This window comes from Colobus angolensis, unplaced genomic scaffold (assembly GCF_000951035.1).
Source record: "Colobus angolensis palliatus isolate OR3802 unplaced genomic scaffold, Cang.pa_1.0 Scaffold38, whole genome shotgun sequence".
In the NCBI taxonomy this organism is placed as follows: domain Eukaryota; kingdom Metazoa; phylum Chordata; class Mammalia; order Primates; family Cercopithecidae; genus Colobus; species Colobus angolensis.
The window spans coordinates 1,051,818-1,067,144 of record NW_012117154.1 but is presented as its reverse complement, the minus strand read 5'-3'; the positions used below and the strand labels follow the sequence as shown (position 1 = coordinate 1,067,144).

At 44.9% G+C, this 15,327-nt stretch overlaps 1 pseudogene across 1 annotated transcript; it reads left to right on the top strand.

The window, feature by feature from the left end:
- Window positions 1-424: 424 nt before the first annotated feature.
- LOC105520350 lies at window positions 425-959 on the top strand (annotated as a pseudogene). The gene has a single exon (XR_001003118.1). The product of XR_001003118.1 is annotated as a 60S ribosomal protein L23a pseudogene (transcript).
- Window positions 960-15,327: the final 14,368 nt, after the last annotated feature.

The window sequence follows — 15,327 nt, the reverse complement described above, 5'->3', positions numbered from 1 at the left end:
CTATCTAGAGAAAGGTACAACCCTGTCAGGAGGGCTCTTTGAAATATGCATTATAGTGTAAACATGCATACACTTCTTAGTAATTCTAAGTCCCAGTGGGCACAGGGGAAGGACGCAGCTTTCCTGTTCTGGGGCAGAGGTAGCCCCTTAGCCAGGCCCCTGCAGCCGTGGACCTTTCTAGAAAGACTGAGCAGGTCCCCGTCTTAGAGCTCCTTGAAACGTCTAGACAATTTCCTTTGATAAGATTTGCTGTCACCTCCCAACCAGAGGTTAATCTATGTGGTCTTGAAGAAGGGTTTAATTTCCTTTTAAACCCCCTAAGCTGCGGTTTAACAGGCAGCTCCTGGCAGTAGGCTGGGCCTCTGTCCGCTTGGCAGGAGTGTTACCAGTGTGATCTGAGACCAAAAGGACTCAACTAGACCCTTTTCACAAGATGGCGCCGACAGCGAAGAAGGAAGCTCCTGCCCCTCCTAAAGCCGAAGCCAAAGCGAAGGCTTTAAAGGCCAAGAAAGCAGTGTTGAAAGGTGTCCACAGCCCCAAAAAAAAGAAGATCCGCACGTCACCCACCTTCCGGCGGCCCAAGACACTGCGACTCCGGAGGCAGCCCAAATATCCTCGGAAGAGCGCCCCCAGGAGAAACAAGCTTGACCACTATGCTATCATCAAGTTTCCGCTGACCACTGAGTCTTCCATGAAGAAGATAGAAGACAACAACACACTTGTGTTCATTGTGGATGTTAAAGCCAACAAGCACCAGATTAAACAGGCTGTGAAGAAGCTCTATGACATTGACGTGGCCAAGGTCAACACCCTGATTCAGCCTGATGGAGAGAAAAAGGCGTATGTTCGACTAGCTCCTGATTACGATGCTTTGGATGTTGCCAACAAAATTGGGATCATCTAAACTGAGTCCAGCTGCCTAATTCTAAATATATATATATATATATATCTTTTCAACACTTAAAAAAAAAAAAAAAAAGGACTCAACTAAGAGCTTCTGTCAACTAAGAGCTCCCTGGGCTCCAGGGTCTAAGCTCAGTGAGCCCACAAGCCCCTAGATTCCTGGGCTGCAGGACAAATCACACTAGGGCTAAACTCTGCACTAACAGGCAAGTTGTCAGACCCCTCCTAACTCTGATTTACAACCCAGACCATTACAGCTCTGCTGGGACGGAGGGCCGGCCCTACTGGCTCTCCTCCTAATACTGCAGACCCCGGGCCGGCTTCAGCGCCGACAGGCTGTGCACAGACTTTGTGCCCCGTGGCTCACTTTTTGATGTCAAAAGCCAAATCCACCTCATTTTAATGCTAGAACCTCACCCCCAAGTGGACATGGGATGCACGTTACATGTTTGCCTACTGCCCATGCATTCAATCCCCCTTGGAAATATTTACAGCTTTCCCCCAAGACCTGCTGAATCTGTGACTCCATTGTGTGATACAGGCCCCGTGAGGCATAAAACCCAACCTGTCCTTCCCCTCTCCCTGGATGTCACCTTCGGTACACGCCACAAACTGGTACCTTCAGTAAGGCTCTGCTTGCTACTATTTAGCCATCCTGGGTTTGTCTATTTATTTAGAGACAGAGTCTCGCTTTGTCACCCAGGCTGGAGTGCAGTGGTGCCATCATAGCGAACTGCGGCCTCGAACTGCTGGGCTCGAGCGATCCTCCCACCTCAGCCTCCCGAGTAGCTGGGACTGCAGGCGTGTGCTGACAGGTCCAGCTAATAATTTTATGTTGGGTCTTACTCTGTTGCCCAGGCTGGTCTTGAACTCCTGACCTCCAACAATCCTCCCATCTTGGCCTCCTGAATCTCTGGGACTACAGGCATGAGCCACTGCGTCCGGCCCATCCTGGTGACCTTTTGGATGACATCTGGGAGCCAGATGGGGCGTGCTACTCAAGCCCTAACTCTTCATAATCATAGATTTTTCACAATTTAGGCTTACATCACATATAACTATTTGTTAAATATTCAAAGAGCCAAAGAAACGTGAACATTTTTTAAAAAAATTGGCTTTAGGTTCAAAAGCCAGAATTCCCTGATGCAACTCTTATTTTTTGATTTGCCTTCACCCTCTCTCCTGGTGGCCAAATGCCCAGTCTGGCTCCCTTCAGGCCAGCCCAAGCCCACCCACCTGAGCCAACCCTGGGCCCTTGCCCTTTGCCATGGGTGCTCCACCACAGTCAGCTCCCTCAATTCTGACCAATCTGGGGTGCTAGAGCTGCACACATGGCCACCCATGACAGTCCACAGCCCCGAGCTTCCTCTCTGCCCAAAGAAAACTAAAAGAATCTGCCCTAAAGTAGTGTCGGTGAATGGGGGAGCTGCACCTCCTATGTTTCTCTAAAACCAGCAGAGTTGGGGACAGCGGCCTGTGACTTCCCACTCCAAGCCGAGAAAGCTCTTTCAGGTACAAGAGTGAAATGGTGTTTCTTAGTCCCTGGCTCCCTCAGCAACTTCTTGCTTGAAGGAGTCCCTTCCAGCTCTATTAGCAACTTTAAAACGCAACTTCAAAAAGCTTTAGGAAAGAGACCTAACTGGTCCAGCCAATTGTCTTCTTTCCTAAGAAGCAAGTACCTTTGTCCATCCATCCATCCATCCATCCATCCATCCATCCATCCATCCAATATGCACCATGCGCCGGAGGTAGGAGAGGAAGGAGAAACAGCTCCTGCCTACGGGAGGAAAAGGGGACAGACATTGTTGACTCTGACACCAGCTATGGGGTGTGGTGACTACGGGCACAAACTAAGTGCCATGCAACACAGATGGGACCATGGGCCATGAAGGGATGAGATGCTGGTGAGGACCAGGAAAGCATCACAGAAGCCCAAGCCAGAAGCAAGCGCCAGAGGTGGCACATTTGAGAGGCCCACGAGGCTGGAGAGCAGGGGGCTGAGGGTAGTTAGGGAACGACTTTTCCAGACTCTTAGGTTATACGGCAATGACAGGGATAGGATTTTCAATACAAGAGGGAAATGTCTGCATTGCTCATCAGGTAACGGATGGAGCCGGGGCACGGGGGCATGGGGAGACAGCTGGGGAGGGGGTGGGCATGGCTTGGAGGCAGTTTGGGGTAATGGTTGAGTAACCTGGCTTTAGTCTGCAAACCTGGGTTTGAACCCTCACTCTAAAATCAACAGCTCTGTGGCCTTGGGTGTATTACGGAATCTCAGGTAACAATCCTTATGTCCCAGGCTATTAGAACCACGAATACGAAGCCCTACTATGCAGCAGGCACTGTTCTGAGAGTGTCAAGTGTATTAACTCATTTGATCCCATAGTAACCTACAGGGAAGGTGACATTCTCATCCCCATTTTACAGATGAGGAAACAGAGACCCAGACAGTTTAAGTACCTTACCCAAAGTCCCAGAGCAAGGAAGAAGTGGACTCTTCAGCACAGAGACTCAACATAGTGAGCACTTCATCAGTGGCATGCATTATAACAATGAGTCCAGCCAAAGATAAGCCCGGGCCATCACCAGTGGGAGTGGGAAGGAGACTGGGGAAGAATGCACACATGGCCCAGCCCCTGAGAAATGCATCTGTGGGTTTCTACAAGCCCGAAAAGGGGGTTCCTCCATATTCCCTAATGCTAATGGCGACCCTGGATTCCAAGAGTAAGACCAGAAAGGTGGAAATTGAGGACTTTTTATAGTTCTGGAATCATTAATCCTCCTCTTCCCTCTGATCCCAGAAACACCCTACACGGGCAAGACCACTGGTGAATTTGACTGTTTGGGGGCCCTCCTCTGGCCACTTTTACAGGGAGAGGCAGGATGGGGCTGAATGACTGCTAAAATATACAAGCTGAGGGCCAGGATGGGCCCAACACACGGGACTCCTCGGAATCCCAGTATTAGCCTTTGTGTGCCAACCATCACACCTGGGCCTTCCAAACTTGTATCCAACCCTAACAATGTTGTAAGGCAAATATTATCCCCATTTGAGAGCTGAGGAAAATAGAGGATCAGAGAGGCTAAGCAATTTGCCTAATGACACTCAGCTAGTATATGACAGATCTGTGATTCAAAATGGGGTCTAGGCCAGGCATGATAGCTCACGCCTGTAATCACAGCACTTTGGGAGGCCAAGTTGGGAGGAGTGTTTCAGCCCAGGAGTTCAAGATCAGCCTGGCCAACATAGCAAGACTCTGTCTCTACAAAAACAATTTAAAAAAATTAGCCAGGCTTGATGGTGGCATGCACCTGTAGTTCAAGCTACTCGGGAGGCTGAGCTCAGCAGGAGGACTGCTGGAGCCCAGGAGTTCAGGGATATAGTGAGCTACGAACATGCCACTGTACTCCAGTCAGGGCGACAGGGTGAGAACCTGTCTCCTATTTAAAAAAAGAAAAAAAAAAAAAAAGTGGCAGGGAGGCTCTGCCTGCCTCTGACTCCAAAGCCTATTTGCTAAGCATTCTTTCGGTACTAGGAATAAAGAAATGCCTCTCAATGTGGGGCAGTAATTCTGAGCATTCCTCACCAGTGTGCTTTGCAGAGCAGTTCAGAGCAGTCTCTGGATTCTTTCTGCCTGGTGTCAAAAACTGGTCTCAACACTGCAGCCAATGGATGCTACAAGTGACCGTTCTCTTGGGGCCTCAATTTTCTCCATCAGGGAAATGAGGACAGGAACAGGGTCCATCTGCTTCACAAGGCTACTGTGTGAATTAAGAGAGATGATCCACACAACAGGACTGCCTCTAAGCAGGCAGACTGATCAGTGGAGATCAGCATGAGAGCATGAGTGCAGACGTGCTCAGCAGACGAGCTGCAGGCCTGCAAACTCATCTCTGGGCTGCCATCTCCTGCTGCTGGGCATGTAGCTGTCCTCTTGGTGGTTCTCACCAAGTGCCTTCCTCCTACAGGCCCCAAGAGTTTAAGAAGCAGAGGCTGTGCTGGGGAGAGGGAGCACAAGGTCCCAGATTCCTGCCCCAATTTTGGGGATACCAATCTGTAAGCCCAAACCCACTTATTTACTCCGTCTCTTAGAGATGTTTTCTTTAAAGATAACAAATACTTTAGGTTTTCTAGGTCAAAAGGCACACATCTAAAATACTGAATAGGTGTTTTCTATAAGAAGAGAATATGTATTTGCAAAAATATTTTCCAAAAAAATCTTAACGATGAAATTCAAGGATAATGATAGAGTACAATTTTTGGGTAATGCCGGCCTACCCACTGGAAATCTTTTGGGGGAATAACATTTCCCTAATTGATATTCAGAGCTAGTGTTGTGAATCGTCAAAACCAATTGCATATTTGCGTATGTTCATCTGTTAATGCTGATTTGGAATGAGATGTGACATAGTTCATCTTTGAACATGTCTTCACACAGGTAGGTACCTTCCCAACACCACTAGGTCTATGAGCATAATTTTTTTTTTTTGAGACAGGGTCTTGCTCTGTCATCTAGGGTGGAGAACAGTGGTGTGATCTCGGCTCACTGCAACCTCTGCCTCCCAGGCTCGGATGATCCTCCCACCTCGGTCTCCCAAGTAGCTGGGACCATAGGCATGTGCCACCACATGAGAGGCTAACTTTTGTATCTTTTTTTTTTTTTTTGTAGAGACAGGGTTTCATTGTTGCCCAGGCTGATCTTGAACTCCTGGGCTGAACTGACCCTCCCATTTCAGCCTCCCAAAGCGCTGGGATTACAAATGTGAGCCACTACACCCAGCTCATGAGCATAAGATGTTTAGCTTAGCATATTTATTACATAAATCACATTTATATGTTTTTATAAGATTCTATTTGACTCTATTAAAATTTTCTTTAGATAGTTGCCTTTCAATAGATTAATCACTTCTCAATTGCAGATCAATGGATTCTGAAATATAAACATTTCTTTTGGGTTTGCATTGAGGTCCCTAACACACAGCTCAAACTGTAGTTTGGGCTGAGATAATGTATCTGTGGCAAATGCGTGTGGGAATGGAGCTCTTCTTTTTTTAACTTTTAACAACATGGGAAGAGCTTAAAGCAGTAACATTAGTTGTGATTCAAACAATAGTTCTTCTTGAAATCACTTAACACAGTAGGAGCTTCACATAAACACTGTTTTTGTCTTGTGGTTTTAGGCTGAACTCCTTAAGAAACACTATCAAGTATGCAGCAAAAGTGAATTTCCAAAACTATTCAGTGTTTAGTAACGGTGGTTCAGGGCAGTTCTCATTCAGAAAAATTTCAATCCTTGTCCTGAGCTCAAAACTTAAATGAAACTTCACCACTACTAAACCATTGAACTGCTGTATTATAGGCCATGTTGGGATATTCAGCTAATAGTTCTGACAAAAATTCATGAGAGCTCTTGATAGTGAAGTCCACAAGAACTAAAGGAAGTTTGCTATTGACAATACTGGTTCAATAATGCATGATAAATTCAAATATTTCCCACAAAGTATCTGTTGACTTAAATAATACAATGAATAATCTATAGGCTTTAACACCTTCTATTATTACAAGCTTTGTAAGTTGTCCAACTGAGCCTTTTTCTATTCCACACTCATATGATTTAGCTGTGTTCCCACCCAAATCTCATCTTGAATTGTAGCCCCCATAATCCCCACGTGTCATAGGTGGGACCCAGTTGGAGGTAACTGAATCATGGAAGCAGGATTTTATCATGCTGTTCTTATAACAGTGAGTAAGTCTCATGAGATCTGATGGTTTTATAAAGGGCTGTTCCCTTGCACACACTCTCTTGCTTGCCGCCATGTAAGACATGCCTTTGCTTCTCCTTCACCTTCCACCACAATTGTGAGGCCTCCCCAGCCATGTGGGACTGTGAGTCCATTAAACCTCTTTTTCTTTATAAATTACCCAGCTCAGGCATTTCTTTATAGCAGTATGAAAATGGACTAACACACACATATATTTCTAGTATGAACAGTCATAACACATCTTAGCAGATTCCACTTCAGGTTGTACTGAATTCATTTTCTCAACTTTTTGTTTTGAAATGCAGTCTCACTCTGTCATTCAGGCTGGAGTACAGTGCCACAATAGCACCAAAGTGGTCATGGACAACTTGCAAATGAATGTGGTTATGTTCCAATAAATCTTCGTTTATGGACACTGAAATTTAAATGTCATATAATTTCCCTGTGTCCTGAATATCATTTGATGTTTTTCAGCCATGTAAAATGTGAAAATCATCATTAGTTTGTTGAGCCATACAAAAACAGTAGGTACCTTGCTAATGCCTAATCTGCAAAGGGCAGGAAACAAAGTCGTCGCTGCTCTTCCAGAGCTCTCCTGTTCCTGAACAGCCCATAGCCCTGGAAGGATGTGGTAACAGCAGCAGGAAAGCAGGTTGCTGCTTCAGGGAGACAAAAACTAAAGCTTCCCTGATAGTCATTAGAATGTAATGAATCTCTTTCATTTTTTCTTCCATTTACACCCCTATTTCCACCTTTGTTCAAGGTCCTGGGGAGCCTCCCAGCTTCTTTTAATCCAGGGGCGTAATCCTGGGGCCCCCTCTCACAAAGAAAGGGGCCTAAATTAAAATTCATCAGCTGCATGCAGTGGCTCCTGTCTGTAACGGGAGGCTGAGGCAGAAGGATTACTTGAGCCCAGGGGTTTAAGACCAGCACGGGCAAAAATGTGAGACCTCAACTCTACAAAAAATAAAATTTAGCCAGGCACAGTGGCACGCACCTGTGGTCCCAGCTACTTGGGAGGCTGAGGCAGGCGGGTTGCCTGAGTCCCAGAGGTGGAGGCTGCAGTGAGCAGAGATTGTGCCACTGCACTGCAGCCTGGGCAACACAGCAAGACCCTATCTCTAAAAAATAAAATTAAGAATTGATGAAGAATGATCTATGAAGACTAATATGTGGGAGAAGCAAGAGGGGACTGTGGAAGCAGCATGGGGAAGCACACACTGTGGTGTGTCACCCAGCAGTGTCCCAGCACCCCAGAGCTGCTGCTGCAGACAGCTTGAACCACTACTTGGGAAAGTGGAAGCAGAGCAGGAACTGTGGATCCTGGAAACAAGAATGGGAGAAAATGATCTTGGGAAGAGGGAAATGGGCAGTCTTTTAAGAAGGAAGGAGGAAGCAGCTTGCATCACTCAGACTTGATTCTTCAGAGCTTCCTGGAAGTGATTCTAGTTTCACAATTAAACAAGAAGATTGTCGGAGAGAAACCTGATCAACATCTCCAAATTCATGGAAGGTTTGCCAAAATAAAAATTTTGTAGGCACCATTGTGGTTCATTAGGACAATACAGTCATCCTTCACTACATTTTCCCTAACCCTAAGCCTAAATTGATATTAAATTAGTCTCACCCCAACTCTCCTTCTAGTGGTCACAGCAGCTACAGGGACCATCCAGCTGAAGGTCTTGGTATGTGATCTCGAAAGTCAAGGTCAGCATGGAGAACTGGAAAGAGGCCTGACTAGAAGACAGCTTGCCGCTGGTCAGTTGTGTCATTTTCTGCAAGTTGCTTAAACCCATTGTTTTCTCACTCTAAAGTAGGGTGTTGGGGCAGTGTCTCTCAGACTTTTAACGTGCATGAATGACCTGGGTACCTTGTTTAAATGCAGATTCTCATCTAGTGGTCTGGGCTGGGGCCTGAGATTCTGCATTGCTAGCAAGCACCCAGGTGATGCTAATGTCGCCGGTCCACTGACCACACTGGGCAGCAAGGGGCTGGACAATCTTCTATCCCTTGGCACATCTGAAAACTATCCTAGGGTTGAGAAAGCTGCAATGATGCTCATTTTTAGAACATACAAGTTTGTCTTATTTAAGTGTCCTAGGCTCTCCTCCCATCTCCCTTTAGATCATCCCATTCACCATCAGTTGCCTATATGAGAATGACCAAAAACCGGCCATTCCCAGGCCTGACTTCCCCCTCCTCCATCCATTCTAGATGCCTACCAGACATCTCCACATAGTTCTCCTACAAGCCCTTAGCACGCAAAGTCCTAGAACTCTGGGAGGAAACCTGACTCCTCTCCTTTTCACCCCTGCTCCCAGAATCCATTCAGTCCCCGAGGTCTGTCAGCTCTCCTTCCTAAATAGCTCTTGACTCTATTAACTTATAAACTGATGCTGGCAAGGCTCCTCACCTTCGAATGGCCTGTTGTCTTCTCCTAGATTCTAGAGCATTCCCACCTGGTTAACACCCATTCCTCCATTAGGTATCAGCTAGAACTTTAGTTCCTGGGGAGAACAGCACTTTACAGCCTCTCTGGGTTAGAATAAGGTCTCTGTTCACACTCTTTTAAACACTTGGCTTACTTGTAATTACTTATCTTTCCCACTTGTAAGAACAAAATGTGACGTGCTTTTTGTCCTCATCCTTAAGACCTAGCTAAGTGCTTTGCACATGACTGGTGTTCAATTAATATTTGTTGATTTCTCTTATACAGTCCTCACACCAGCTGCCCCAAGACCCTTTGCTGATAAGACATTCTTCTTCTTCAGGGTAGGACTTTTTGTTCATTTCTCAATTGTTTCCGGGGTTAGTACTGATTGCTTTCTTTGATTCAGTGTCTCTGCAGGAAGTAGGGGAGATATTTCAAGTTCACTGTTTTAATTTTGCCAGTAAAATGAAGTTTATTCTTTTGCTTCTTTTGCATCTAGTCATTGCTAGCTGCCCCCACTTCTAGTGAAGATGGTCAGAACTCTAATCCACAGACAAAACCGAGCTGGGGAGAAAGACCACCATCAGTGAATACGCACGTGGGAGCCCTCCCTGGACAAGCTCCTAATCTGAATTCTTCAAGACTACAGAAGATGTTAAGTAGCTGCATTACATGATTAGTGGGATATGCCTTCAGAAACACCCACCTACAGAAGGAGGTAGCCCGTCTCTCCAGCACCCACATTCCCGCGTGAGGGTGACACTCCAGTCAGAAGGTAAGAATCCTGTGTAAGCGCTCTGTGAAGAGCAAAACCCACTCAGTTGGAATACAGCAGCAGTCACAATCCAGGGCCATGAAGGAATCCAGGACTCCAAGCACACTGAGCCCTGTAGATCTCATCCAGCGCCGAGCGCTGAAGCCCGTGCTGGGAGGACCCATCGTGCCGAAGGCCTCTGAGCGCAGAGCTGCCCAGACTGGCCAGGCACAAGACCCGCAGGTGCTGGGAAGCACAAAAGCTTGTCTAATTTACTTGTCCCAGAAGTATTTTTATCTACCTGAGGTGAACAGTTACATCCCATGATTAGATCCCTTGTTTCCGCTTCATCATCCATCCAAATCCACGGCCCGTTGTAATAATATACATGATTACATTGTAATCATGTGTAGTCTAATGCAAACAGACAGACTTTTATCCTGAGACATTTTTGTCCTTATATTTGATATAAGGAGAGGAGGATACTTTAGGAATAACAGGCTAACACTGAGAGAACCCAGGCTCGATGTAGTCACCTAATATTATCAACAAAGTTAACAGAATAAAAAAAGGAGAAGAAAAAGGCAGCAATTAGTTCCTTACTGCTTTCAAAATGTGGGTTACAACCTATCACATTCCAAAAGCTTCCCCGGTAATATCCCTGTTTCATTTATAAACTTAGAGCTGATTTTTGTCACCCTCTTCTCTCCCTGATCTGCATCAAACCTCTGAAGGCTAAAAATGTAACAGACTTTCCTTGGAATGGGAGCAAAGGGTGGGGACCAGCCCCTGGACAAGTGATCACAAGGGTCTAATGACAATGCTTGTTCAAAAATAGACCCTTACCATCGTTACTCCTCCAGGCAGTCTCCCTGAGGTTGTATAGAAAAATTCTACTGAAAACCCATCCTTATACAACATTTAAATATATTTCATCAAGCAAAGCAAACTACTCAAAAACTCCCCACAACAAACCTCTAAATTCTGAAATAGATACAGGGACTGTGCAGGATGCAAAACCAACTAGTAATGTTAACACCTAGTTGCAGACTCCAAATATAAGAGTCAGCTGGAAAGCAATGCTGTTTAGTCCTCCACGGAGAACACTGCCCACTCCATTTTCCTGCACTGTTTGTTGTATTTACAAAGAAACAGGAAGTTCTATTCAGGCTGTGGACTCCACTCTGTATAGCCACGTATTGTATTTATTGGATACTTCTTATATACTAGCCGTTGTGCTTTCTGTGGACATTACCTCACTGAGGCGTGCACAGTATCTCCTAAGTGGACACTATGGATATCTTCATTGTACAAAGAGACGAGTGATCCTTGGGCAAGTAAAGCAGCGTGCCCAGGGTCACGAAGCCAACGAGAGGAGCAGTGGGATCTGAACCTCTTTGGGATTCTAGAGAGGGAAACTACTATACAGAGCTGGTGGCTAGTCCCCTAGGAAACCCTTCATGGGCTTACAAGACCAAATGAGAGTGAGATATAAAGGAACCAATTCCATTCCCACTGTTGGTAAACAACGTGTACCATTCTTGTGGGACATCTGAGAGCTATTAATGAATAGGATGTCACACTGACCCATCTCCACAAGGAAGAAGACAAAAAGGAACAAATTGTGTTAAGTTTTATATACTTACATCTGGCAATTTCTGCCTTTCTCGGAGGCTTGTTTATAACATTTTGTAATGCACCATAAATTGTGAATTTTAATTCTCCATTACTCTATGTAAACTTTGGTAATCAAACTCCATTTCAAGATGTTCTTGGGGCTGGGTGTGGATTACAGGCTCATGCCTGTAATCCCAACACTTTGGGAGGCCGAGGCAGGTGGATAGCTTGAGGTCGGAAGTTCAAGACCAGCCTGGCCAACATGGCAAAACCCCATCTCTACCAAAAATCTAAAAATTAGCCTGGTGTGGTGGTGTGCACCTGTAGTCCCAGCTACTTGGGAGGCTGAGGCACGAGAATTGCTTGAATCTGGGAAACGGAGGTTGCAGTGAACCGAGATCGCGCCCCTGCACACCAACCTGGGAGACTGTCTCAAAAAAAAAAAAAAGTTCTTGAATTCAGACTTCCGTCAGATTAGCCACATGCCTCTTCTTGCCCGAGTCCTGCCTGGCTGCAGGTTCAGAATCACCCACAAAGTTTCAGGAAACAGCTCCAGGCCCCACTCCAACTCTGAATCTAAAATTCTGCCAGTGTGATGAGCATCTGTGGTTTTATAAAGTTCTACAGATGAGTTTAAAGTACAGCAAGGCTGGAAAGTCATTTTAAATTGATGGTTTTAAACTGCTTTAGCAGTTTGAGATCACTAGAGTTCATTAGTCATTTCTCTCCTGGATTTGCGGGCAATGGAAGTGGGAGTGGTGCCTGAAGTGAGCTCCTCCCCACCTAGCGGCATCACCTCTTCAGCAGAACAAGGCTTGTCTGTGATGTCCATTAAAATGCTCTTTCTCGTGCCATTTCACTGCATTCCGCTTTAAATCTTTACAGACGTGAGCCACCATGCCCAGCCTATTTATGTTTGAGAAGCCCAGGCTAGAGGATCACTTGAGGCCAGGAGTTTGAGTACCGCCTGAGCAACTCAGCAAAACCCCGTATTAAAAACATTAGCCAGGCATGGTGGTTGTGCACTGGTAGTCCCAGCTACTTGGGAGGCTGAGATGGGAGGATCACTTGAGCCCAGTTGTTTAAGGCTGCAGTGAACTGCGATCACACCACTAAACTCCAGCTTGCGTGACAAAGCCAGACACCGTCTCTAAAAAAGAAATAACATTAAAAAAACTTAACCATTTCATGCCACTAGAGGTATTTTCATTTCAGAGGGAGTGAACAAACCCCACCCCAACAGTGCCCTTCTCTGCAGTCTTTCTGTACAACAGTGAGTGGAGGATGATTCCCAAGTCGTCATCCCAGTGTCTCTTTTAAGTAAAACACTTTCTGCTGAACACACTCAGGCTCAGGCCCGTCTTCTTGCCTGGGTGTTCGTTAATAATCCTCCGTCCAGCACACCTGCTTGGCTGCTTCCTGGCCGCGCTAGTGCAGAACTACCACACATACCTAGCGTCGGCCACTTCATTTTGCCCTTGGCTCTGAATCTCTGCCTGGACTGCAGTTTCAGATATGGAATTCAGAGGCAAGTACACTGACTAATGAATGAGTATATAATGGAAGCAAAACTTCACAGAAATAAAGAAAAAAATCCCTAAGGTAGCAATTTCAGAAATTTAATCAGAAAGATTATCAAACAGCTGGTCTTTTGAACAGATGACATGTTAAGCACTAATACCTACACAACCTTTCTCTAGCTATGACAACTCGGCCAACCATGCCCATGACAGCATCGCCCGGCCTCCCTTTGGAACAGAGTTGGGCTCCACTTGTCTTGTCCACTTCTTTCCTCTGTCCTGCATCATGAACTTTTGCCACCATTTTGCCTGACCCAAACTTAACGCACTTTATTCATCAACATGACTCAAGCTCTAGTACTGTGCTCCTTCAGGACCCAGCTGGGACTGAACCAGGCTACCTGGTAAAAGCAAAAGGAAGCTGGTTTAAGGCTTGTCTCTGCCTCCTCAATGCTTTGAGAAAGCATTCACAGGTTTTGCTGAGGATGGCAGGAAATTCAACTGAAATGGAAATTTACCCACATTAATTCCTCACCTGTTTTTTTTTTTTTTTTTTTTTTTTTGTAGTAACAGGGACATACCCTAAAGATGGGAAATTATGGGGAAAAGTTTTCAGGTAAAGCAGCTGCATACTGGGAGAGAGACCTGTAGCATTCTAGTTACTGTCTTTCAAATCAGTGTCCAGTTGGAGAAATACTTTCTTGTCTCTTAAGATTTAAAGTAGGAAATTAGAAGTAAATACTGACAAATACCTGACAGTCTCAGTATTAAGGTGGTGTTATTTTTTAGAAGTTCTGATGCAAGAACACCCACTGAGAGCTGTCAAAATCTGGGACCTTGGCTATATATAGTGCCGGAGAGAGAGCCAAACACAGCAAGCGATGAGCCACTTACCTCAGTGAACACGTCTTCCACCAAACAAGCATCCAGTGCTTTCAACACAGATATACATCAAAAATTCCTGGCCCAGTGTGAAAGCCCAGTAGGCATCCACAGGCTGGTTCTCAGTGGATTCATTGGGATTAAGGTTAGTCATAAAAAGGGAGGATAACAAATAAGCTGTCTTCTTAGGGTTTCTTCTCTTGTTCTTTGTACTACAAATTACTTGATGATGTATGTTTTCATCCAAGGAAACAGGCCTAGATAAGGAGCCAGGGTTAGAAAATCAGAACTTCTGCGCTACTCTCCCCGACACCAAAGGTTTTCCAACGTCTGGTCAACAGACATCCCTAGCAGATTTTTAAGAAATCTGAATAAAGTCTGGGTATACCAAAGTCACACACAGCTTTTGTCCCCACTACATTTTCAAACTTTCTTCATAGATGGCACTAAGACCACGTCACGTGTTTGGAACGAACCACCCGGTTGATTACACACAGTCTACCACTATAAAAATGAACATAAAAATGAGTCTTGAACTTGTATTCTGTCTATGGGGATACCACCCGGAACGCGCCGGACCACGTCTGAACTTGTATTCTGAGGGCTATCAAAATAAAGACAGGCCCAAAGGAAACTGAGAAACTGGCCTAGAACTGAGTGCCTGCTATCTTGTCTTCACGTGTATTTTGATTATGTATCTCCCTGTTGGAAGAACGGAACAGTTAAGTTGACCACCACAAAAGCTGGGAAGCAGTACAGGGGCAAACTCAATGGTCACCTGTGGGCCTAACATAATTACTGAATCTTTCATGATTTTCTACATGTAATTTTAAATAAAAATAAGTCGTGTTTTTTTTTCAGCCCAATATCATAAAATGTGCCCTTTACCGAGGTAAAATTCTCACATCCTAAGAAATAAAACTAATGGGAAGTTTTCCTTTCTTACATGTGGTTAACTTCAACTTTACGCAACCAACCTTAATTTTACAGACTCACATTTAACTTTTAAATAAGTATCTTACCTTTTGAAAGCCACCTTAATATATACTGAAACAGGTTAATTTGTAAGAAGAGAAGACTTTAGGTTACCAACTGAATCACAGTGGCAAGAATTCTAGAATTCTGATATGTCCCCATATGAAGATTTGGGGAAGGAAGAATGAGTATTCGTATTCCCTCCTTCATCCAAGCACGTCAAAGCGTATCAGAGAAAACCACCAGACCCTCACCATCCATTCTAAATGTTACCAACTAAAACACTAGCATTTTGAACCACAAAAATATTATGTAAGCATTCAAATAAAAAAATCAATGTGAAAAATCAAAATGATCTGTTAAACCTCCAATTTTTACTTTCAGAGATTGCTGACGCCTATGTCGATGTATCTCAAATAGTTTCCTTTTTACACATTTAACTCAACTTTGATAGTATACCTACCAGACCTGGACCAGGTTAA